Source organism: Spermophilus citellus (genome assembly GCF_964194105.1).
Source record: "Spermophilus citellus genome assembly, chromosome: 2".
Taxonomy (NCBI): domain Eukaryota; kingdom Metazoa; phylum Chordata; class Mammalia; order Rodentia; family Sciuridae; genus Spermophilus; species Spermophilus citellus.
This window is the reverse complement of record NC_138183.1, coordinates 186,286,138-186,311,929: the sequence shown is the minus strand read 5'-3', so window position 1 is coordinate 186,311,929 and position 25,792 is coordinate 186,286,138.

Below are 25,792 nucleotides of genomic sequence, written 5' to 3'. Positions count from 1 at the left end.
TATAAGAAACAAAAATAGTAACTATTGGTGTGCTTCTACTTCATTTTTTTTCTATTAGTTATCACTTAAAATAAAAGTAGCAAGTAGCAATGAGATCTCCTTTCATCTATATAACACATTGTAGTTCTAAAATTGCTTTTGCATGCCTTATTTTTCTTGATTCTACCACCTTGATCTCTGTGAGTTAGGGATAAATAACCTTCTCATCTTACACCTGACTTATAGTTAGATGAAATATTCCAGAAAAAAAATAAATAATGCTTTAGCTTCTAAATCCAAGACTCCCTATGACCTTTCATCCAATTTTCTCTGTCTTTTTGAATCAAATAAGAAACTAAGAACTAAGAACTAAGGAGCAAATTATTTTTACAGAAATTATAGACACCTCACACCGGATGGCTTTCAATTTCATCATTATGCTAATTGTTAGACTTTTAAATGCACATGCTTCTTTCTTCTATGTTGAATGCAAAATCTCAGCACAGAAAGTAAAGCCTAGATCATAGGAGTCTATATTGAAACAGAAAAAAAAAAATAAAGTATGCTATAGGAGGATCAGCAGAAATGAGATTCAGGGCTTTGAATTCACAACAGCCAATGGATCTTATTGAGGTCAGATAATATTACTAGTTAACTAGTTATGACAAAAGATACAGGATGGTCCCTGTGCCTTCTTTCTCCTTCAGGAAGACTGATTCTTGGTCAATTCTGAGACTGAAGTAACCAGAGCAGGAATAAGTTTGCATTACATTATAGGAACACCAATGCTCACTCTTTAGTGTTTCCCTTGTCAATTCAAATACCACAACTGAGCTTACATTTTTAATTGCCATGTTCCCTGGATCTAATGTCTAGGTTCTGGGAATAATCAATTATTCCAGAGACTTGAGCTTTCCAATCCAAAGATTATAGATATCTGAAGTTATTCCTAAATTCAGCACTGTTTTCAACTTCTAATCTACATTTGTGATTCAGCATAATGCAATAGTAGATCAGTGGGTTGTACCCACCAATTTCAGCCCATACTCAAATCCCATTTTGTGACGTGTATAATGAAAAGCTATGGCATGGCCATTATATGTCACACTATGCCATGTTAGGAATCATGTGTGTGTGTTTCTGAAAGACTACGAACAAAGACATAACATCTTATCTTTATTATTTCCACATTTTATTTCCCCCTTTACATCCTGAGAAAAGTCAAGATTAGGTAATAACAAGAAAGCTATAGTAATAATAAAAACAACAAAATTATAGCAACAACACCGAATGACAATAATAACTATCCCTTGAATAGTGTGTACCACATACCAGTATAGTTCCAACTGATATATGTATTATATACAATGTATCCATTCCATGTGACAAATATTCAGGTAAGAATAAAGTAATTTAGAAAAGAGAAATGTCCAAGGTGGCACAGCTATTAAGAAATGGAGGAAAGATTTAAAACAAACTCTCATGCCATATGCTTCAGTCAATTTGCCTGTCAATACTAGTGTAAATAATTCTTATTCATTTGGTTAGCATTCAACCAGGATTACACTTCTTAAACATATGATCATTGTTCCAGCCTCTGTAATTGAAATAAGAAATAAAAGTAAATGTAATCCTTGACTGCAAAGATTTATAATCTAATAGGGACCAGTCTTATATCACAGAATTTCTAAATAAAGAATGGTCACAGAATAGAATACATCAGTAAATTAAGTGACTAAATTACAAATGGTCTACCAATCCAGAAGAACTGTTCTGTAGTCACAAGAGATCAGCAGGAAATGATATTTAAAGAGCTGAAATTAAGAAGATATACCTGAACTAGGAATACCTGTTGGTCCTTCTCCCTTACTTTTTCATAAAGAAAAGTGTCTAATAGTTTAGGTTCATTAAGACAAATGTGACAATACCATATAATATGCATTATTCACTTAACTGTAAAATTCAAGTCCACTCTTTAGAAGAGGAATGAATACGTGTGTTTTTATAGAATACTTATATGTTAGGAAATATTTTAATTGAGCAACACAACATATTTGGTTGAGTTTCCAGTATATCTTGGCCCACATAAAGCTTTCCTTCTGTTGAGAAATTCTGAAAATGAACCAAAAATCTGGGCCAATGGCATATGCCTGTAATGCCAGCAACTCAGCAGGTTGATGCAGGATGATCACAACTTGGAGGCCAGCCTCAGCAATTTAGTGAGGTTGTATCAACTTAGCACGACTAAGTGGCAAGATAGAAAATGAAAAGGGCTTGGGATATAGCTCAGTGATAAAATGTCCCTAGTTAAACCACCAATACCAAAAAGAAAAAGAAAAAAAAATAATTAAATAGGATATATTGTAGGGGAGATTAAATAGATATACAATAATCAGTTTTCCATTTTCAAAGTTTGTCATGATCATATGGACATTGAGACAGATATTCTTGAAAATTTATTTTATTATTATTTGTGATTATTAATATTTATAGAATGAAAAATCAGTGAAAATGTGTGGTGAGCCGTTTCTTCGGACTGTGGTCACCATTACAAGATGGCACTGGCTCCGCTGTGGTCTGTGACAAACAACTCCTTATTTGGGAGAGTTGGCACGTGATTTTTTAACACCCTATGAGAAAGCTCCACGTAGCAGCTTCACATTGGGGCTTGGGATGCTTTATTAAGACTGGGAGGGGCGTCCGAGAGGGAGAAGAAGAAACATCAGGGGCCTGAATAAACGGCTGAAAGAAGATTCCTGTTGTTGCGTCTTCCTTGCGGGCAAGGGGTCGCAACAAGTGGTGCCGAAACCCAGGAACCAGAACTTTCAGCCGTCAGGGGTGGTGCACCGGTTAGTCCCAGGTAAGTGGGATCCGCGACCAAAGCGGGGATAGTCCCAGTAAGTGGGATCCGCGATCAAAGCGGGGTCAGCTCCTCTACAAAGAAAGAGAGAGCTTTATATTTTATTGCAGCTGCACTGTGTACTTTCACTTTTGTTTTCTGTGTTTCTTTTGTTGCTGTGTCATGGGTGCCGCATCTTCAAGTCCGCTTCTTCTGGCCCTAGACGGCCTGTTACGTTCCAAGGGCCTGGAAGTGAAACATAGTACTTTACAAAGATTTTTACGGAAGTTGGATATTGCTGCACCGTGGTTTGCATTTTCGGGCAGTCTTACTATACCTAGTTGGGATAAATTAGGCAAAGATCTTGACTTTGCTTCTGAGCAGGGCATATTAGAGGGCGGGGTGATACCCCTTTGGAAAATGGTCCGTAGTTGCCTCACAGATGGCAGATGTCAGGAAGCACTTACTAAAGGACAGGAAGTTCTAGAACAATTACATGAGGAGAAATCGGAGACGGCAGGAAGTGAGGTATCTCGGGAGGATGGAAGTGTGCGGAGCGTGAAACAGGGGAAGAGACGATTGTATCCAGATCTCAGTGCGCTGCGCACACCCCCATGTGAAAGTGGGTCAGAGGAAGAGGAGGATGAGGAGGAGGAGCTTGGGAGGCTGTCTCGCCAGCTAGGGAGTTTAGCTATAGGAGAAGGGAACAAAAATAAACAGGAGCTCAAGAAATGTGATCCTCCGGATCCACCGCCGTATGGCGGGGGTGTTTCGGGGAGAGCTTTCCATGCTCAAACATGGAGGGCTGTTAACGCTGAGATGGGTCTTGCTTATCCAGTTTTTCAGGATGATAATAGGGGAAGATTCCATGAGCCTTTAGATTTCAAAATTGTGAAGACTCTGGCGGAGTCTGTGCGCACTTATGGGGTGGATGCCGCCTTCACACTAACTCAGGTGGAGAGTCTGTCTAGATACTGTATGACTCCCTCTGATTGGGCTAGCCTTGTTCGGGCTTGTGTTTCCCCAGGTAAATATTTGGACTGGAGAGCATTTGTGCTAGAGGGCGCAATAGAGCAGGCCGCCCAAAACCATGCGGCGGGACACCCTCATTGGGATAAGGACATGCTTTTGGGGCAAGGTAGATTTGCTAATCAACAGACGGGATTCCCTCTTGAGGTATATGATCAAATTAATAACATTTGCATTCGGGCATGGAAGTCACTTCCAAATAGAGGAGAGGTATCTGGTAATTTGACTAAGATTATACAAGGCCCTACAGAACCCTTTTCAGACTTTGTAGCAAGGATGGTGGACACCGCTGGAAAGATTTTTGGGGATCCTGATAGAGCCATGCCCCTTGTCAAGCAATTGGTCTTTGAGCAATGCACCAAGGAATGTAAAGCAGCAATCGCTCCTTATAAGAACAAAGGCATAGAAGCATGGATGAAGGTGTGTAGAGAGATTGGAGGACCTTTAACTAATGCAGGTCTTGCAGCTGCTGTCCTTCGGATTACAAAAGGGGGCGGTCCTGCCGCCGGAACATGCTTCCATTGTGGTCAACCCGGTCATGTTAGACGTGAATGTCCCAAAAAAGACAATTCCAAAAAAGACAATTTTACTGGACCTTCTCACGGTGGCCTTTCCAATGGCCTTCGTCTACCGGGGTTGTGTCCAAGATGCAAAAAGGGGAAGCATTGGGCAAGAGAGTGTAGATCAGTGAGGGACATCCATGGACAGCCTATTTCAGCTGGGCCAAAAAACGGCCGACGGGGCCCTCGACCCCAGGGCCCACAAATATATGGGGCAGTGGAGAATGTCACACCCGAACCCGAGACATGGCCATCTCTACGCCATCCCATGAAACGCGGAGAGCCACTACAGGTGCCACGGGATTGGAACTCTGTTCCACCTCCAGACTCGTATTAACACCTAAGATGGGAGTCCAATTGGTGGAAACTGAGTTTACAGGGCCTCTACCACCTGGCACTGTAGGTTTGCTAATTGGACGTGCATCCTCTATTTTACAAGGTCTTCATGTTTTCCCCGGAGTCATAAGTCCTGATACTGTAGGGATAATAAAGGTTATGGTGGAAGCTCCAAGGGGCATTGTGTCCATCTCCCCAGGGGATCGGATTGCTCAATTGCTAATTTTGCCTAGCTTACATAATCACTTCCCTGCTGATTCAAGGTCACGGACAGGGAATGAGATTGGTACCACCGGAGGGAATTGTGCCTATTTGTCACTAGATATGAGCAATCGCCCCACTTTGGAATTAAGCATAGAAGGTAAATCTATTGTGGGATTACTGGATACCGGAGCAGACCGTAGTATTATAGCACTTAGGGACTGGTCTAAGGGATGGCCAGTGCAGACTTCTGATCAATCCTTGAGAGGACTTGGATATGCCCAGGCCCCTCAGATCAGCTGTAGACATCTAGTCTGGAAGGATCCAGAAGGACATAATGGTACCTTTCAGCCTTATGTACTTGATTTACCTATCTCTCTATGGGGCCGTGATCTGATGAAAGACATGGGGTTCACTCTTAGTAATGACTATTCCCCAGTGTCTCAACAGATTATGCAAAATATGGGGTATAGGCCAGGTCTAGGACTAGGAAAACATTTACAGGGACGTAAGCATCCTGTACAAGGTCATCAAAAGCTTGACAGATTTGGTCTGGGTTTTTCCTAGGGGCCGCTGGGGCTCAAATACCCATAACATGGCTCACCGAGGAGCCTGTTTGGGTGCCTCAGTGGCCTCTTCCCTCGGTTAAATTGGCAGCAGCTCATGCTCTAGTTAAAGAACAACTTGACTTGGGTCACATCCAGCCTTCTACTTCTCCATGGAATACTCCCATATTTGTCATTAAGAAAAAATCAGGGAAGTGGCGCCTACTGCATGATCTACGAGCAGTTAATGCTCAAATGCAACTTATGGGGCCCATTCAAAGAGGGCTGCCTCTGCTCTCCTCGGTTCCTCAGGGTTGGCACATTATTGTTATTGACATTAAAGACTGTTTCTTTTCTATTCCTTTGCATCCTAAAGACTCGCAGCGTTTTGCCTTCACCCTTCCCTCGTGTAACCACGAGGAACCAGATCAAAGGTTTGAGTGGGTAGTGTTGCCGCAGGGAATGGCTAATAGTCCCACGATGTGTCAGATGTATGTGGGGAAGACACTCGCACCTCTCAGACAAAAGTATTCCTCCATCAAGATCATTCATTATATGGATGATGTATTATTGGCTGCTAAATCAGAGCAGACAGTTCATGAGGCCTATAAAGACCTAGTGAAGTTGTTAGCTCAATATGGACTGCATATCGCACCTGAAAAGATTCAAACAGGGGATTCTATTAAGTATTTGGGAGCAACAATTGGGTGTGACAAATTACGACCACAGAAAATCACCATACGAGCTCAGGATCTCCAAACTCTAAATGATTTTCAAAAACTGCTGGGAGATATTAATTGGATACGAGGATATTTACATATTTCTAATGTTATGCTACAGCCTTTGTATGCTACTCTTAGGGGTGATCCAGATCTTACTTCCCCTCGTAGCCTCACCAAAGAGGCTAGAGCGGCCCTTATGACAGTAGAAGAAGCTATACAACATGCCACTTTATGCAGGCTCCAGAGTGATAAACCTTTCCAGTTATGTGTGCTTGCCACTATGCGGCAGCCTACTGGAGTACTGTGGCAAGATGGACCTTTGCTATGGATTCACCCACATGTATCCCCAGGAAAATCCTTAGAATATTATCCTGATGCTGTTGCAGCATTAGCACTTAAAGGGATTCAACAAAGCATTCAATTTTTCGGACAATCACCTTCTTCTCTTATTATACCCTACACTAAAGCTCAACTTAGTGTCTTGTGTGCTACTCTAGATAACTGGGCTATTCTATGTTGCTCGTTTCAAGGGGATATTGATAATCATTACCCTTCTCATCCGTTACTCCATTTTGTTAAAGAACATCCTATCATTTTCCCTAAAGTAACTTCATCCAGTCCCATTCCGGGGGCTGTTAACATTTTTACTGATGGTTCCAAGTCTGGAATGGGAGCTTATGTAATTAATGATTCTCCCCCTGTCCAGCATCAATTTGCTCCTGGAAATCCACAATGGGTAGAACTACAAATTGTTATTGAGGTTTTTAAACAGTGTTCTTTTCCTTTTAATCTCATTTCGGACTCCATCTATGTGGTGCAAGCACTACAAATCCTGGAGGCTGTGGGAGCTATTAGTGATGCCCGTAATGTATCTGCTTACTTTAATCAGCTTCAACAGCTTATCCGTGGCCGCACTGCTCCTTTTTATCCAGTGCACATCCGGGCTCACACCTCTCTTCCTGGTCCGTTATCGCAGGGTAATGCCTGTGCGGACTCAGCCACTAGAGGTCAGTTGATCTGTTTGGCTTCCTCCTTAGAGGAGGCTAAATTGTTTCACCAAAATTTTCATGTTAATGCTTTAACACTGCGCAGGCGTTTTTCTATTTCAAGAGCAGATGCTCGGCAGATAGTATTACACTGTCCCCATTGTGTCACATTTCTTCATCCCCCTACTTATGGAGTGAACCCACGGGGATTGAAGCCATTGGTTGTCTGGCAAATGGATGTGACACACATACCTGACTTTGGTAGCCTCAAGTATGTCCATGTTTCTGTTGATACGTACTCTGGAATTATTCATGCTTCTGCTTTATCGGGAGAAAAGGCACGTAATGTCATTACTCATTGCCTGGAGGCCTGGGCGGCGTGGGGTGCACCTACGTCCCTTAAGACTGATAATGGACCTGCTTATACTGGAAGACAATTTACATCTTTTTGTTCTACTATGGGAGTGCAACTTACTCATGGTTTGCCTTACAATCCTCAAGGGCAAGGCATTGTTGAGCGTGCTCATCGCACCTTAAAGGAAACTTTACATAAACAAAAGGGGGGAATAGGTGCTGAACATACTCCTAAAGAACGCCTGTCCTTAGCTCTCTTTACCATTAATTTTTTGAATTTGGATATTCATGATCGCTCTGCGGCCGATAGACATGTGTCCCCTCAGCCCTCTGTGATTGGCTATGTTAAGTGGAAAGATGTTCTTACGGGCCAATGGAACGGCCCCGACCCCGTGCTGACATGGGCACGAGGATCTGTATGTGTTTTTCCCCAGGATCGCACGGAACCGTTGTGGGTCCCTGAACGCCTGACAAGAAGAGTCTTGACGTCGGCTAACCAGCAACAGGAAATACCACAGCAATCCCGTGATGAGGATCTTCATTCTGCTAAGTGCTCTGGCTCTGGTGCTGATGCCGATGACACAGATGACACCAATGCAGTGGTGGGCAGTGGCACAGGCTTGGCCAATGCCAATGCCGGTTCATGGTAATTCTAGTGTCCTCCCCACTCTTTTCTCTACCTCATGTGAGATGTCTGCTCCCTGTGCCTCTCCTAGAGGGGACGTGGATAGCATTTTTAATCAATCTCAAGTTAATCTCACAGGAGTTTTTTGTTTCAGCCTTGGGAACACTCATTGTATTAGTCTTAAGACCAAGAATTTGACTAACTGGGAGGACCCATTGCGGTCCAGTCAGGTTTCAGGGAGCATTCTCAGTGCTGTGCTGAGCCAAGTAGTCTCAAGGGAACAAACAGGCTCAGGAACCCCCGCAAATAGCTCTGCTTTAAACACAACTACCTTGGCTATTATCTCCGAGGTACTAATCCCAGTGCCTCCTTCTTCTAATAGTCTTTATAATGCCACCCATTTTAAGGCCTCTCCTTACTGTACCCCTAATCTTGGTTTCCCCCCAACATTTACGCCTTGTCAGGATCATTCTTGGGAGCAACGTCAAGTTGCTAAAGGTTTCTCCCTTTCCCCCTCTCTTAAGAGGTATGTTTATAACTTTAACAACAGTGTCAACTCCTCTACAGGAGTGGGTTGGTCCTGGTTTCAATGGCTGATCTCCAATGAAAAGGGGGCTTCAGCTGATATTTCTGCACTGGCTCAATTGCTGGGAGCCAAAAGTTGGCTGGCTAATGTTTCTGGCACTGTTAGGGAGAGTGAACGAGGTAAAAGACTCACATCTGTTTCGTTCAACTCTCTGTTATATAATGCCGCATTGCCCCCTGCAATGGTCTGTGTCCAATCCCCGTTCTTACTCCTTTTGGCTAATGACACCTCGTCAGGGGTGCTGGATTGTTCTAATGTTACCTGTCTCTTATCTGAGTGTTGGGATGGTTCTTGGACTGTAGCGGTGGTTATGAAAATTCCAACTTTTGTCCCAATCCCAGTCACTGCGGACCCTGACGAATTCCCCATTGTTGAGCTACTTAGAGTCCGCAGGGATTTTGGAATCACAGCTGCTATAGTGACAGCCGTGGCGGTATCTGCTGCTGCAGCGGTCACGGCCGGAGTGGCCATGGCCAGTCAAGTGCAGACTGCTGCCACCATTAATCAAGTTGTTCAACAAACTTCCACCATACTTGAATCCCAGAATACAATTAATCAACATATTTTGTCAGGGATTTTAGCTGCCAACCAAAGAATAGATTTACTCCAAGCTCAGGTAGAAGAATTGGCTGATTTGGTGCTTTTGGGCTGTGTTGACCAACGTGCACATTTATGTATAACCTCTGTCAGATTTAATGATTCCAGGAATGCCTCCCGTATCATTGGCGAATACTTGGCCGGAAATTGGTCCATGGCAGCGGAAGACATGATCCAGTCTCAACTAACCCAGATAGCTGTCTTGAACAGTACCCATGTCGATCCCGTAACTTTGGGTCAATTCACCGATTGGATATCCTCTGCCTTTTCCTTTTTTAAAGAGTGGGTGGGGGTAGGCATTTTTGGTGCAATGTGTTGCTTCGGTATGGTTCTCTGCTTGTGGTTTCTCTGTCGCCTCAAGGCCCGCAATGCTCACGATAAAGCTATGATCATACAAGCTCTTGCAGCTTTAGAAATTGGCAACTCACCTCAAGTTTGGCTTGCACAAATTAAACAGTAAATCTTTGACATGGTCGTCGCACCCCAAGTCTTACGGACATTGCACTGGGATCGACATGTCTTTCCTTGTTATTCTCTTAGTGTTGGAAAGCCCTTGCACTCTGCCGGCTTTCCTACCATTGCACGCAGATGGGTTTCCACACTAGTGCTTTTCTATCGCCTTAAGACCCGTGCCTTTCTTTTAGGGTGTTATCAACTCGTTTATCGTTGTATTTCTATACAGCCACAGTTCAGCCTTAGCTATCCCCCTTCGTCCACCATCGTCACGATACAGGATGCGAGGCAAGGCACTGCACTTGAGTGATCCTTGAAGTGGACCTCAAGGAGAGCATGTCCTATTGTATGCGGGTTAGACGCGTCCACGCCCCGTCCCACGGAGAAAAGCGTCGGCTGATATGGCCTCAGATCTGGGGAAGGCGCCTCCTTGGGGCTGAGCCATACTATGCAGCCACTTCTGCACAGTGGGATAGGACCTCTACTCTCTCCTGTGTTGTTCTTAGAAAACAAAAGGGGGAACTGTGGTGAGCCGTTTCTTCGGACTGTGGTCACCATTACAAGATGGCGCTGGCTCCGCTGTGGTCTGTGACAAACAACTCCTTATTTGGGAGAGTTGGCACGTGATTTTTTAACACCCTATGAGAAAGCTCCACGTAGCAGCTTCGCATTGGGGCTTGGGATGCTTTATTAAGACTGGGAGGGGCGTCCGAGAGGGAGAAGAAGAAACATCAGGGGCCTGAATAAACGGCTGAAAGAAGATTCCTGTTGTTGCCTCTTCCTTGCGGGCAAGGGGTCGCGACAAAAATGTAAGAAGATATTTATGCTTCTCATACACACTCCTCAAGGTACTCCCCAATTAGCAATTATTTTCCTTTAAAAAACTGTCTCTAGCACCAAACATTAGCATTAATTTTGCCCTTTCAAATTAAACTTCAAAAAATTGTATTGGTATCTGATTTGCATTTGATTATTGAATATTTATCATGTTTATTAATTGTTCCTTCTTCAAATGGATTATGCATGTACTTTGGAAACTTTTACTTAGGGTATTTATATTCTCAATTTTTAAAAATTTTACATATTTTTATCAGTGCATTATAGTTACACATAATATTGTGGTTAATTTTGAAATAATTATACAAGCAATGGTATATAATTTGCACCATTTCAGTCCCTAGTACTTTCTGTGTCCCTCCCCTCCTCCTAAATTCTGTTCTACTTTCTCTACTTTTATTGGTCTTTCATTATTTTATATATATATTTATTTATTATATATATTTTATATATAAATATATATATATTTATATATATATTTATATATATATATTTTATATTATTTTTATATATATTTTATATATATATATTTAATTAGTGCTTTATAGATATACATAAAAGTAAAATTCACTGTGGAATATTCATTATACCTGTAGTTTGGTCAATTTAATTTCACTGTCTCTCCCACTTCCCATTCATCCTCCTACCCATTCAATCCCCTTCCTCTCTATTCCATTGATCTCTTCTATTTTCATTAGACTCCCCACCCCACCCCCTCTAGCTTTCATATGTGAGAGGAAATATTTAACCATTTGGTTTTCTGGGCCTGGATTATTTCACTTAGCATTATGTCTTCCATCCATTTGCCACCAAATATCATCATTGCATTCTCCTTTATGAATGTGTAGAACTCATTATGTGAACAAAATTCCATTTTCCTTATCCGTTCACTTGTTGACAGGCATATGGACTGGTTTGTTATCTAGCCTATCGTGAATTGTGCTGTTATAAATGTTGATGTGGTTGTATCACTGACGTCAGTTCTTTCAGGTAAATACAAAGGAGTGGAATAGCTGTGTAATACGATGGGTTCTTTTCTAGTTTTTTGAGGAATCACCATACTGCTTTTCAGAGTGGTTATACTAATTTACAGACTCACCAACAATGTATGAGTGTACATTTTCTCCTACATCCTTGTCAGTATTTGTTATTATTTGTATTCATGATGATTGTCATTTTGACTGGAGATGATCTCTAAATGTACTTTGATTTGCATTTCACTGATTGCTAAAAGATGTGACTTTTTTCATATATTTGTATTTCTTTCTTCAGTAATTGTCTATTTATTTTGCATATTTATTAATTAGGTTATTTGTTCTTGGTGTTAAGTTTGTTGAGTTCTTTATATATTCTAATAATCTCATGTCAGAGCAGTAGGTGGCAAAGTCTTCTATTCTATACACTTTTTTCATGCTCCTAATTGTTTCTTGTGTGGAAAATATCGAATTTCATGCTGTCCCACTTATTTATTTTTAGTTCTATTTCTTGCAGTTTAGGAGACTTATTAAGAAAGTTGTTTCCTGTGCCAATGTTGAATTATTGAGTCTATGTTTTCTTCAAGCAGTTGCATATTTTCTACTCTATTCCTTAGTGTTTGATCCACTTTGCGATGACTTTTATTCAGGTGAAATGTAGGGATCATGTTTTATTCTTCTACATATGGGAAACTAGTTATTCCAGGACCATTGGTTTAAAAGGCTATCTTTTCTCCAACATATGTTTTTGTTACTTTTGTCAAGTATTAGATGATTATATTTATAGATTTGTTTCTGTATCTTCTCTTCTATTCCACTAACATTCATGTATGTTTTTATGCCAATATCATGCTGGTTTGTTATTATAATTCTATAGTATTATTCAAAGTCTGTATTGGGTAGAAGGCCTCTATTATTCTTCTTGCTCAAGATTGCTTTTGTTATTTTGGATCTTTTATTTTTCCAAATGAGATTTAGAATTGTTTTGCCTAGTTTTGTGGAGAATGCCATTAGCATTTTGATGGGGATTCCATTGAATCTCTATAACACTTTTAATATTATGGCCAGTTTGACAATGTTAATTCTGATTCGAGTGGGGATAGTAGAGGATAGGAAAGACAGCAGAATACAACAGACACTAGTATGGCAGTATGTAAAAACGTGGATGTGTGACTGATGTGATTCTGCAATCTGTATAGGGGGGAAAATGGGATTTCATAACCCACTTGAATCAAATGTATGAAATATGATATGTCAAGAGCTATGTAATGTTTTGAACAACTAATAAAAAAAGAGTAAGCAGATGGTAGGCAGAGGAAAAGAGAAGGAAGGAAAGAGCAAGAAAGTAGCCCAGTTAAGAGTAAATCCAAATAAAGAAATGTTCTTAAAGTAATAAAAAAAAAAAAAAAAGCTAACCGGGGAAATTGAACAAGGTCCTGTCTCAAAAAAAAATTTTTTTTTAAAGATCTGGAGATGTAGTTCAGTGATATAGCATCTCTGTGTGCAATCCCCACTACAATAAGTAAATAAAAAATAACAGCAGGGTGTGGTGGTACATACCTGTAATCCCAGCTACTCAGTAAACTAAGGAAGGAAGGTTGTAAGTTTGAGGCTTCGGCAACTTAACAAGACTTTGTCTCCAAATAAACATCTAAAAAATGCTGGGGACATAGTTTAATGGCAGAACACTTGTCTCATATGCATAAGGCTTGAGTTCAAGTCACAGTACTGCAATAAAAAATTAAATAGTAGTGACTACATTAGCAGAGTTTGGTGTCATTAGTCTATAGTCCCAGCTACTTGACACACCAAAGCAGGAGCATCACTGGGGCCCAAGAGTTCTGGACCAGCCTGGGCAATACAAAGAGGAGAAGGGAGACTGGGTGTTGCTCAGTGGGTAGAGTGCATGATTAATATGTACAAGACTCTGAATTCAACACCAGACCACCAAAAAAAAAAAAAAAGAAGGAAGGATGGAATGGAGCTACATTAATGTGTTAAGAGCTAACACATTAGTTGAGGATGTGAAAGGGATAAAAAGTTATTTTTTATAATAAAAGATGTAAATGGCATAACAAAATACAAGATTCAGAGAAAAATGGAATGCAATTGGAGAGTTTTCTTATTGGTACTTCTTTACTTATTCTTTTATTTGTTTGTTTGATTATTGCTGTTCTTTTCTTTACCATATTAAGTTGCTATCATTTCAACATAGCTTTTTATGATCATATTATGTTTTTGTAAGCCTCATGATAACAGAGCAAAAATCTACAATAGGCAAACTATTAGCTTTCCATCCCTGTGACAAAATATCTGAGAAAATCAACTTAAATAAAAAATATTTTGGCTCAAGAATAAAAAAGAATACAGGCGGTATTTTCTTCAATTTTTTTTCTTCAGTGTTCTATATATATATTTTTTTAAATTGTAGTCATCTTTACCTAGTTTGTTAGATTCCTTTCCACATTTTTTGAGGTTATTGTGAATGGAATAGTTTTTCTGACTTTTTTTTCTGAGCAGATTCATTATTGGAGTCGAGGAAAGCACTTGATTCATGAATTTTGACCTTGTAATCTGCTACTTTGACAAATTTGTTTATCTGCTTTAAAAGTCTTATGGTGAGTTTTTTGATTATCTCATCAGAAGGATAAAATGAGCTCTTCTTTTCCAGTTTGCATCCCTTTAATTTCCTTCCCTTATCTGATTGCTCTGGTCAGTGTTTTAAGAACTATGTTAGATAGGAGTGGTGAAAGTGGACATGTTTCCCTTGTTCATGATTTTAGAGGAAATGTTTTCAGCTTTTCTTCATTAAGAATGATGTTAGCCTTGGGTGTGTCATACATACCTATTACAATGTTGAGATAAGTTATTTTCTATCTCTGGATTCTCTAGAGTTTTAAACATAAATGGCTGCTGTATATTGGCACATACTTTTTCTGCTTCTGTTAAGATAATGATATAATTCTTGTTCTTTCCCTATTTATGTGGCTTACTATATTTATTGACTTGTATTTGTTGAACCAACTTTGCCTCCCTGCAATGAAGCCCATTCAATCATTATGTGCTATTTTCTTGTTTTTTTGTATGCAGTTTGCCAATATTTTTTATTGATTATTTAAAGCATTACATAGCTCATGATATATCATCTTTCATACATTTGACTCAAATTGTGTTTTGAACTCCCATTTTCACCCCAAATACAGATTGCAGAATCACATCTGTTACATACTCACATTTTTACATAATGCCATATTAGTGACTGCTGTATTCTGCTACCTTTCCTATCCCCTACTATCCCCCCTTGCCAATATTTTATTAAAGATTTTTGTTCATCAAGGATATTGACCTGAAATTTTCTTTTCTTGATGCATCTTCGGGATTTTTTGTATCAGGGTGATACAGACTCAAAAATGGAATCTGGATGTTTTTCCCTTCTTTTATGTTCCATGAAATTATTTCAGGAGGTATACCATTAGTTCTTCTTTAGTATAGAACTCAGCTGAGAATTCATCTGGTCCTTGGGTTTTCTTTGTTGAAGTATTTAATTGTTGCTTCAATTTCATGGCTTGATATTAGTCTCAATTCCCCTTTTTCAATTTTGGCAGCTCATATGTGCCTTAAACTTTGTCTTTTAGATTTTTTAGCATATATTTTCTAGCATATATGTCTTAGCATATATGTTTTTAAAATAGTTTCAAATGATCCTCTGAATTTCAGAAGTGTTTATGGTGATATGTCCTTTTTCATATTTAATTTTATTGATTTAGGTCTGCACTCTTTTTCTTTGTGTGGCTAAGGATTTATCAATATTTCATATCCTTTCAAAAACAAAACTTTTTGTTTCTGTATCATTTGTATACATTTTTTTAATCCTCAAGTTAATTGATTTCTGTTCCTATCCTAATTATCTCTTGTATTTTATTTGTTTAGGATTTAATTTGTATTTTTTCCTAGGGCTTTGAGGTGTAATGTTAGATAATGTATTTGGTATCTTTCTGTTTTTTTTTTTTAATTGCAGGAACTCAGTGGTATATACTTTCCTCTAGAAATGCCTTCATACTATCTCAGGTATTTTAATATGTTGTATCTTTATTCTCATTTGTTTATACACATTTTCTTACTTCTTCACTGGTCTCTTCTGTGGTCTGTTCCTCATCAAAAAGTGCATGATTTAATTTCCACTTGTTAGAATAATTTATATTTTTATGATGTCATTGTTTTCTAATTTCATTCCATTATGATTTATGGTATGCAAAAAATTATCTATATTTTTAATATTTGCTAAGTTGTTCTTAGTACCCTAAAATATCATCTACATTCCATGTGCCACTGAGGAGAAATTTAATTCATTTGTTGCTGGATGAAATATTCTTTGGATTCTGTTAGGTCCATTTCACTAAGACTATGTTTTTAGTTATGAAGAGATTTTTCTTAGTTTATCTCTGTCCTATCTAATCATGAGAAATATGTGTTGAAATCATCCATTATTATTCCACTATGATTTTTTGATTATGTTCAGAATGTTTTGTTTTATGTATGTATGTGTATGATTGTTTGTAGAATATATATTTACAATTATTTTATCTTATTGTGAAATCATTCTCTTAACAGTATGAAATGCCTGTCTTTGGCTCAAATTCTGCATTTTATGTTAGGAGAGTAGCTATCCCTATTTGCTTTGGGTTTCAAATTTCATGATAGACCTTCTTCCATCCTTTCACATTTACACTGTGTATGTCTTTGCTTGTAAAGTGGACCTCTTATAAACAACATGTAGTTTGGTCTTACTTTTTAATAACAATCTGCCAATCTATGTTTTTTGATTGGCAAATTTAGACAATTTACATTCAATAATATTATAGAGACATGCTTTTATTTCCTGTAGTTTTGATTTATCTCTAGTGCTTAATTCATACTTTATTCTGATTTAACTGATTATTATTCTAGTGCACTATATCCTTTATCTGGTTTTCTTTCCTTTTTCATTTCTCCTGCATAAAATGTTTCATTAAGTATGTTTTGTAGTGTAGGGGTTAGTGAATATGTTTGTAGTGCAGGTTAATTATTTTAGTAACTTCTTATCAATGAAGTTTTTTAATTTCATCTTTAATTTCAATGATAGTGTTACTTTGTATAGCAATCTTGGTTAGGGTCAGGGTTGATAAGTCAAGTGAAATCCATGTAAAAATCAGAGAAAGCATTTAGAAAGTTCACAGTTAAAATGTTCAGTATGCTAAATAAAGATGTAAGTAATGAACTTAAAAAGAAAATACAGGAAGTGAAAAATCATTTCAATAATTAAAGATTCGGAAAAATAACCTAATTGAAATCCTGGAAATAAGACTCAACAAGTCTAATTTAAAATTTAATGGAAAGCATCATGAACAGATTAAACCACTTTGAGAATAAATTCTCAGGCCTTGAAACTCTTCATTGAACATTTTTACTGTTGTGGCCAAAAGATTTGACAAGAACAACTTCAAAGGAAGAAAAGTTTATTTGGATCTTATGGTTTCAGAGGTCTCAATCCATAGATGGCTGACTCCATTGCTCTGGGCCAGAGATGAGATTGAATACCATGGCAGAAAGATGTGGAGCAGGATAAAAGCTGAGTACATGTCCACCAAGAAGTAAAGGTACTGCTCTGCTGTCCAAGAATGAAATATGGGCATGCCCCATGACAAACCTCCTCCAGGCACACCCTACCTGTCTATGGTGACCACCCAGTTAATCCATTTAATTGGATTAATGTGATGATTAGGTTAAGGCTCTCATAGCCCAATCATTCGACCTCTAAATTTCTTGCATTTTCTCACACATGAGCTTTTTGAGAAAAATTCAGAGCTAAATCTAAGCAAAGATAAAGTATATAATCTTGGAAATAAATTCAGCAATAATGAAAAGATCTTGAGAGAATATGATCAGAAGATTCAAGTAATTTGGGATAACATTAAGACACCAATCTAAGAATCACTGCTATAAAAAGCCTCCAAATACATAGTAAAATAAATTGGCAGATTTTTTAGTGAAATAATATCAGAAAAATTCCCAAATCTTAGGTTTGAGATGGATATTTAAATACAAGATTCATGTAGAACCCCAAATTGGCAAGATAAAAAAGATTCTTTCCAAGACACATTCACATTATTATATAAATGCCTACTGTACAGAATAAGAATAGAAAATTTTAAAGCTGGTCAAAACAGCAAGTTACATTTAATGGTAAGCATATATATATATATATATATATATATATATATATATATGTGTGTGTGTGTGTGTGTGTGTGTGTGTGTGTATGAATGAAAGCAGAATGCATTACAATTCATATTACACATATAGAGCAAAATGTTTCATTTCTCTGGTTGTACACAAAATTTTTACATATTTTAAAAACAACAAATATGTTGTATGAGTTTCTTAAAGGATAATACTAGTGCTTTTGATGATGCCTTTGAGTAATAGTATTAAGTTTAATCCATCCTAATTATCTGCCATATTTAAAATCATCTAAGTGAAGTTTTAGAAAGGGAATTGTTAAAATTAAGATATAGGGAAATCAACACAATATGTGGGGCATGAAATTGGCTGATATTATTTTACTTGAAAGAAAATGATATTATTATTGTTATTATTAAATATTTATAGTTGTAGATGGAAACAATATCTTTATTTTATATATTTATTTTCATGTGGTGCTGAGGATCAAACCACATGTGTGCTGGGCAAGTGCTCTGCCACGGAGCCACAACCCCAGTCCCAAAATTATTTGATACCATTGACTTACAATTTATCTTCCCATTTTTTCTTTTGTTGTCAGGATTTCCACATTCTTAAATTTTCCCATCATAAATAATTTTTTTGATATTTCTTAGAACTCAAGTATATCATCTGAGATGACCTTTTTCCTCTCTGGGCTTGTGTCAAAGTCCTTGTTTAATAAAGTGAAAAATAATAGCAGTGGCTGTGGGTGTTTTTTAAAACAACAGAGTATGTACAAAGGTTTACTTACCACTTTTTCTGTCTCCAGGACTCTGCATGCTATATATCACTCATTCATTCATACTTTTTGTTTATTTACCTAGCAGTTATTAAATATTATACAGCATATACTCCTTTTTTTTCAGAAAGAGTGCTAAAACCACACTTGTTTTGAGATGGAGTTGATCAATATGAAACAAGAAAATAAAGCTCTGGGATGGGAGATTTGGCTTTTGGTAGGCTGCTTCTTCTAATAGGATCCCTATTGTACCCTGGATGAGATGTCCAGGGTATGTTCTTTCTATCCAGAAATACAAATGAGCTCTCCTCAATGCATTTTTTTCTGAGACAGAGAGAGAGAGAGAATTTCTTTTTTTTTTAGGAGTCATAGAAATTAATGACTTTATTTTCAAACTACACATTATTTTTCAGGAACATTTGCTCCTCATTTAGAATTATTATTCTTTTTCTTATAAATAATTTTTTTATTGGTTGTTCACAACATTACAAAGCTCTTGACATTTTTTTTTAGTTTTCGGTGGACACAACATCTTTATTTTATTTTTATATGGTGCTGAGGATCGAACCCAGCACCCCCGCGCATGCCAGGCGAGCGGGTTACTGCTTGAGCCACATCCCCAGCCCCTCAATGCATTTTTAAAAGCCTAAATACAGTGTCATTACATGCCAAGATACAAAACTGAGTAAAAACATGCTTACATTCAAACAACAATAGTTAAAGTAAAATAAAATATAAAATTGTTTTATATTTTTTTTTCAAAAATATTTATTTATTTATTAGTTATTGGCGGACACAACATCTTTGTTTGTATGTCGTGCTGGAGGATCGAACCGGGGCCGCACGCATGCCAAGCGAGCCCGCTACCACTTGAGCCACATCCCCAGCCCCCCCCCCCAAAATAAAATTGTTATATAAGTATATACCCTAATTGTTATCTTCCTCAACCTAATATAAATTATAGGTTGCATAAAACAGAACTTTCTGTTGCTCAATAAATATAAATCCATCATTAAATATGAAACCAAATTTGTCTTAGCTATATGAGACATTCACTAATTGTTGAATTTTAATATTTAGCTTGATATTGTTGTCTGGGGATTTATTAATTTTGGAAAAGCCATCTAAGTTTAAGTAAACAGTAGCATCTTTCCAGGATTCTACATTCAACCTGGTCTTTGAAGTTAAATGGAATTAGCCTAAATTTTGAAAGTTATGTGGCCACGCACAAGATGACCTTATCTTCAACAGTAACTCAACATTACACAAAACCAGACCTAGGAGTATTTTTCCGGGGACAATTTTTCCATTAGACCTGAGTCTGTCTTCAGTTTGCTTGGTCCCAACGTGATGGCATAAGGAGCCCAGTCTTGGTGTTGACTTCAGTGTAGGGCCATGTGAGTGGACCACAGCTGGACCCTGGGTGCTACTGTTCATGCTTCTCATCTCCTCTGCTTGTTTCCACTTTTCATTCCCAGAGCCTTAGCTTCTATGGACTACTATTTGGCATTTTCATAAGCCCCAACTCAACCTGTCCTTGTTCTCATGTCAGATTGCCTTGCTTCCCTCTCCTTTAGTGTTTATTAAGATATATTGTATACTAGGCACCATGGAAGTTGATCTGAGTAAGACAGGGATCTGCCCTCAAGAAGTGCTGAGAAGAAAAAAAAGAGCTATAACATATATAGAACAGGTATTATCTACTAGACTTGGTGCTTAGTGATTCATATGAGTAATTTTATTATTAAAAAATTCTGTTGTGTTGAAGACCAGATTCTCTGGTCTCCAGTTCCAGATACAATTATTTGTGAAATGACACTTCTTGATCGTATATGTATCTGCTATTTCTTTGAAGATGGTCAGTATTGAAAGTTCTGCCTGATCTGATGTTCACTTTTTTAGCACATTGGTCTATGGTTTAAACAATAGCAGCAATAACAACAACTGAGGAGAGGAGAGGGGAAAAAAAGACAGACAGACAGACACCTGTTACAAGTAAAAAATAAGTCTGAAAATTTGGACCAAACACAGAGTTTCAAACAGATTTTTCACCTGGTTTTGAGTAATTAAATATTTATTGAAAAACTACAATCTGCCATCAATATTATATGCATCATAAACATCTAGCAGAGCATGATAACAACTTTGACTTGGCAAATATATTCTCATTTTACAGATGAGTACATTAAGCTTCATAGAACCAATAGTCTTTAATGTTTTTTTGTCCATCAACACACCAGTGAGGGAAAGTCTTTGCCTAACATTTCCACCTCTAATGTTCTTTATAGACTTTTAAAATTGTAACATTCATAAATCCTGAGAACTTAGGACTGACTCCAAGTTGCAAAAGAACAGTTATAACTGAAGAGTAATAATAAATCCATGAAGAACCTCATAGTATTTGAAGATGTAATCCATAGTGCAAATATTGGTATCCACACCACTGTAGAGATTTTCTCCCACTGCTGTGGGTAGCCCAACATAAGAGATTGAATGTAATATTATTTATAACAACATATTGTTATTCAATTCGATAGTATTTTCTGATACCTTTTCTAATTTTTAATTTTTATTAGTTTTATTTTTTGATTGTATATATTTTTGAGATACAATATGGCACTTCCATTCATGTATACTTTAGGTAATGATCAAATCGGGCTCATTGGCATAAGAGTCACCTTAAACTTTTATCATTTTTATGGTGAATGCATCTTGAAACCTCTTCTAACTATTTTGAGATATTCAGTGCATTATTGTTAACTGTATTCACTCTATGCCATAAGACACCATGATTTGTTCCTTCTATCTACTTGTAACTTCACACCTGCTGCCGAAATTCTTCTTTCTCCCCTTTGTCCTGACTTCTTCACAATATACTTTGCATTTTTCTTTTTTCTTCTTCTTTCAATGTGCTATTACCTAGGTTTAGGATTTGTAGTACGTTTCCAACTAATTCCATGGTTTTGTGATCATCAGTAAATGTAGGACCAGCAATGATTCACTTGCTTTTTTTGCAGAGCATATTAGTACTGCTACTTAGGTCTTCCCTATCTGGAGATTTTTATGTATTTCATTTTGCTCTATCACTCACAATCTTTAGATAAAAATGATTTAAAGAATAGTGGCTTTGAAAAAAATTGTCTCAAAAAAATAAATCTACTTTCACTAAAACCTTGTACATTTAAGTTCTTTGAATCTTCTAATACACATTATCATATAAATCTACAATATATTCTTTCTTTTTATGATCAAGTTACAGCTTTTACAAAGCTGTGAAACTTTTGAGAAAACACAGTTAACCTTCTAAAGAGAAAAAAATGTATGCTGTTTTTTTAAAGGTAACTAAAAATCGAAACCATAAATATTGGTGACTAAGAAACCTTTTTAGGTCATTGATTCTGCAGTCTCCCAAAGGTAGCAGTAACTGAACGAACAGAATCAGTTGCTTAAGAATAGAATGCCTATTAATATCAATTTAATATCCTTGCTCTGAGAACACAATTTGCTTTTGAGTGGATGCTGTGGTTATTTCCAGTGAAAAGTAAACAATCTTTCTTCCTTGAAAACATGCATTTAATAAAGAAGAATCCCTCCTATGGCTGAACTAATGTGTCTCCCCACACATTTACTGTTAATGGCTAATAAAAGGAATACCAGGCAAATAGGAATATAGTTTACAATTGCAATAGCTCATACCATTACTTTTTACCTCAACAAGTAAATCAAGCATTTATGCCTGAAAACGACTTTAAAGTCAACTTTCCAAATTCCACATTCCTCTGACAGCATATAATGAATATTTTGTCATAGCAAGTAACAAATTTTATTATAGCTCTAATGCTTAAAATTCCATCTGTTTCTACAAACAGAACATGAATACAGGAAAGCAACCATTAATCTTAAATGCACTAACAAGAAAAAAAATCTTGTAATAAAGGACTTTTTAAAAGCATTTTAAAATATTCAGGCAGTGCCTGTCCAGATTATATGAATATGAGTCTGAAGCCTCAATTTCAACTCCTTAGTTACTCAGAGCCCATCCATATCTATCCTATAGACATTTTCAAAAGAATGAACATATTGTTTTAAAATATAAATGTATGCCTGACTTGGTAATAACATAAACTGGGATCATTTACCTATATCCTCTATTGTCTTGAAATTGCAGGCAAGTAAAGGATTTGGCCAATAGAAGTATGGAATATTTTTCATCAAAATACTTCTTCACTTATATACCCATCAGACAACTATCAAATACTTGCACTGTACTGGGCCATGAAGACTCAGAGATGAAAGGCACGATCCCTGTCCTCAAACGGCTTACAGTTATATAATACAAATCATGTAGTGAACAGGGTGGAGATGCAAGATGTGTACACTCTCTAATCAGAGAGAAGTCAAAGGATGTTTCTCCAGGGATGCAGCATATAAAGATATTTTTGAGTAATGACAATGCTTTAACTAGGAGAAAAACTTGGTATGATTTAGTTTAGTACCTGCCATATATAAAAGATGGATCCAAAATCTCAGAAAAAGTTAATTCACTTAAGTAGGATCACTCCATGAATCCACTTCCAACAGGTAAGAATTACTTCACAGATAGCATCTTTTGTGTTTTTTTACATACACATTCAATGAAATATATTACTTATCAGCAATAATTCTTATGAATTTGTTTTATTATGATTGTTTACAAGTTCTCTTGATTAAGTGAGCGATTGGAGTTGTGATTCTATATTTGGGTATTTTAAAAATTTTATTTAAAATTCTAAACCACTGCTCATCACAGCTGGCTGAGGTATAACACCTGGAATTTTTTAAATTTCAGTGTTTACTTAACAATTAAGCAAATAATTAGCCTACATACACAGAAGGCATGAATTTTTTAAAGACATTGTGCATTCTCTCTGTATCTTGACATGAAATATACAAATGCAAAAGAAGATTGTGGGTTTTCCCAAGGCATAGTCATCACAGTGTCCCCTTGGCAGATGCATCTCTGATTTGCTTGCATGCATCCAAATTTAAAGAGTCCTCTGAGATGAGACTAACATGCTATTAATAGTGTTGATGTAAGAGCTATTAAAGACACATCCAAGTATAGGGATAAATGTTTAACATCAGAGTTCATGGGTACAAAATGCTCTAATCTATGCAACATTTCTCAATTTAGTCCTATGAGTACTTTCATCATGGCTAATTTTTAAGCGACAAACACATCATTGAACCATGTTCATAAATGAGAAAAACTGCCCAGGATTGATTGATTTTTGTATCTCAATGAGACTCAATTTTAACACATCAAATGGAAGCCAAAGGAACATCAAATTCAACTTAAGCGAAATCACAGGATCTCAGAGCCCATCCATGTCTATCTTACAGACATTTTCAAAAGAAAAAACATATTGTTTTAAAATAGAAGCATATGCCTGACTTGGTAATAATATAAACGTAGGTTACAATCCAGAAAAGATTAAGAAAATCTACCTAAGGCAACAATCAGCAAAAATGTGTTTCACTAAAACTTGGGGGACCCAAACTCTTTATCAAGAGGTCAGTGAAGACAAACTATTTTCATGATAAATGTGCAATGCTATTTGTTTTTTACAGTGTAGATATCTCTAGTGATGATATAACAGCAAGGCAGTAGGACTATCTGTATCTTTGGTCATTATGTTTCTCAATGTGAATAATTTGTAGTAAAAGTTTTCGTTAGCAATGACCTGATGAAATACAAAAACGAATTGTTGAAGGCTAACCTTCAAGTATATATTTTTTGATAATGTACGTGACAAAATAAAAATCATGCATAAAATTTTCTGCTGCATTTAGATATACAGCAATTATCTTGAGGAAAATTACTGGGTAGTTGCAAGAATTTTGAGCCAGAATAGCGGTTTTATTCACAGAAGACCTCTTCACTTAAAATAATAAGTGACAAACTGTGATTATTCACTTGACTAATTAGCAGAAAAGCTCTAAAAATGTATGAAGTGAGCCTACTATTTCTAATGAAGCAAATCACATTATTCGTTGCCAATGATAGAACTTGAAATTTCCAAACTTTTTTGAATTTTGGAAAATTTATGTTGGAATAGGACATCTTCCCAATTCTCAAGACAGTCCTGATGTGATTGGTATGAAATCAATGAATTCAAATTTTGGATGTATAATAATGAAATATGCCAAAGTATAAAATAAAAGCATTACTGAGTGAACCACTGTTTTACAAGTGGCAAAATATAATATTACAAAATAATATATAGGTTTATTTTTCATCTATGTGACAAAATAGCAGAAAAGTGACTTCAGACGTGAAGGATTTATTTTGTTTCACAATGTAGAGGTTTTTTCATTCAAGGTTACTTGGCCACATCACTTTTGCACTTTGTAAGTCAGAGCATCATGTTGGGCAACACTTGGTGAGCAGAGCTGCTCACCCTATTGTGTCTGAGAAGAAAGCAAGCAAGGAAAGAGCAAAGGACAAGATATACCCTTTCAGGGCACACCATCAGTGACCTACTGTCACCAACTAGAATCTACTTCCTACAGATTCCACCACCTCTGAGTAATTATAAGTCCATCAACAGATTAGTTTATTGATCAGATCAGAGTGGTCATGATTGAAGGATATTCCCCAAATCCCTCCTCTGAATGTTGCTGAAATGGAAAACAAACTTCAATGTGTAGCCTTTGGGGATATTCCAGATCCAATCCATAATATTGGGTAAAAGGCCCATTCAGAATAAAAGCTAATCTACTGAATTTTCATGTAACATAAGAAATATAAAACTTTAAGATATGGAATCAGATTCCACATTGCAACCAACCTTTAAGCAATTGTTTTTTTTTTAAAAAATATATGTTCTTTTTTTATCATACATGATCTATTAAAATTATACTCCATTAGGATAGCATTACATTACAAATTTTCTACACAGCGAAGAAAACAAGAGCATGAGGAGAGCCCACCAAATGGGAGAAAATATTTTCCAGCTACTCTTACAACAGGGGATCAATATCTAGAATATGTGAAGAACACAAAAAAGTTAACACCAAAAAAACCCCCAAATAACCCACTTCATAATTGGGCAAAGGAACTCAACCAATATTTTTCAAAAGAAGAAATTCAGTTTATCAACAAATATATGAAAAATTGTTCATTATCT